Source organism: Pteropus vampyrus, unplaced genomic scaffold, assembly GCF_000151845.1.
Source record: "Pteropus vampyrus isolate Shadow unplaced genomic scaffold, Pvam_2.0 Scaffold87, whole genome shotgun sequence".
Taxonomy (NCBI): Eukaryota; Metazoa; Chordata; class Mammalia; order Chiroptera; family Pteropodidae; genus Pteropus; species Pteropus vampyrus.
In genome coordinates this window covers 1,090,912-1,092,874 of record NW_011888868.1, presented here as the reverse complement: position 1 = coordinate 1,092,874, position 1,963 = coordinate 1,090,912, and the positions used below count along the sequence as shown (strand labels likewise).

Here is a 1,963-nt window from a genome sequence, read left to right as displayed (position 1 = left end):
CACCCTCCCTCTAGGCTATGATTCCCAGTGTCATGGAGAAACTACAAGCTTCCTCTTGGTCCTGGCTTCTGCCTCCCCAAGCCTGAAGGGCACACCAAGCCCCAAGACCATTGACTTTAACCCACAGCATTTGAACCAGAAACTGCGAGAGATAGCCAGCAGTCCTCACTGGACACTGAGTGCCTCCTAGGGCCTTCCTAACCTAAAATCTCTCTAACTAGAGTTGCTTGCTCAGCTCAACATTCTTGGACAAATGGGTTATTTTAAAGGGCTGTGTGGGGCCATGCTCAGAGCAGGGTTCATGATGGGGCTCAGATAGCCACACCTCATGGTTCTTCAAGGTGTGACCATGGCAGATCCCTCACCCTCTCTGACCTCTGCTTTCTGCACATATAAAATGAGGATAGGCCCATCATTGCAGTGGAACTCCATTTACAGAGCATACACCCAGACTTCCCTTCTTTTCCTGTCTCATCATCCCTCTGAATAGGCTACAGAGCTCTGTGGGAAAGACAACAGGAACAAGACAGTGACTAACATCATCGACTGCTCCCAAATGTTTCTTCTTTGGGTTACCTAAGGACATGACAATTTTCTAGGCTGGAACTTTGTGTAAGTTTAAAACCCTTTTAAAATCTTATAAACGATTTTTGATAATAAAGATTAACCTGGAAAAAGAAAACTAATCACCCAGAACATGGATCTTAGAGTCAGATCTGGGTTTTTATCTGCTATTTCATCACTTTACAGGAGTGACTTGCAGCCAGTGAACATCACACAAAGGGTGCTCACACTTGCTTCACAGGCTGATATGGTGATTGATCATCCTTACTGGTCAGTAAGCATTGCCGCCTCCCCTCTTTGGGGTTGGGGTTGGCGGGGTGGGGGGGGGCGGCAAGGGCGTGTTTCCTCAGCAGAAGTGCTCTTTCTAGACACTTTATAAGGTGATATCTTTGTAAGGTGACCACATCTTTGTAAGGTGATTTCATCATTGATGGGAGAAGGCATATGTCTAGATCTGCCCAAGACTCACAAATGGAAACAGTGTCTGAGGCATGCTAGCTACAGCCTTTAGGTGCCCACGTAATACCCTCCCACACTCTTTCCTCCCTTTGGCACTATGGCCCACAAAGTCTAAGAGAGGGGCTACTCTGTCTGCCCAGATCTCTAAGTGGCTCTGATGAGCAGACTCACAACCAACTCATATGGATAAGTATGTAATAAATATTTATCATATAATAAATAAGTATATAATAAAGACAAATAAATATGAAAGGTGGAGGTGTGTGGCCAGGGCCCGACCTTGCCTACCGGGACTGATAAAATTACTGTAAAGATGAAATGTGATCACTTCTGCTACAGCAGGCATTGAGGAGCAGCAGCCATGGCTCTGTGCTACCCCATGGCCATGGGCCTCAGCAGGATCACAAAGTGACCAAGAACATGAGCAAGCCAAAGCACAGCAGCTGCCGTGGGCTTCTCACCAAGCACGCCATGTTCTTGCGGGACATAATACGAGAGGTGTGCGGCTTTGCCCGCTATGAGCAGCACACCATGAAGCCACGCAAGGTCTCTCAGGACAAGTGGGCTCTGAAGTTCATCAGGAAAAGAGTGGGGACACACATCCATGCCAAGAGTAAGAGAGAAGAGCTGAGCAACATCCTTGCAGCCATGAGGATGGCAGCAACCAAGAAGAACTGAGCCCTAACCCTCGGTGTATAATAATGCCTTTTGGGGGGAGGGGGGAGATAAAATGCAATTATGTACATAAAGCACCTGGTTCACAGCAGATTCTGAAATAATCACTGTATCCCCTTCATTCACAAAATTCAGAAGATAAGAACCTTTTTTCCACAGCAAGGATGTCAAATATCCTGACCAGAAAGGACACACATGGGTGCATATGAGATGTAAGTGGTGAGGGGAGCATAATTTTTTCCCCAAAAAGCAGCGTAGCTAGGAA

At 46.7% G+C, this 1,963-nt stretch overlaps 1 pseudogene; it reads left to right on the top strand.

The window, feature by feature from the left end:
- Positions 1–1,384: 1,384 nt before the first annotated feature.
- Positions 1,385–1,701, top strand: LOC105294438 (annotated as a pseudogene).
- Positions 1,702–1,963: the final 262 nt, after the last annotated feature.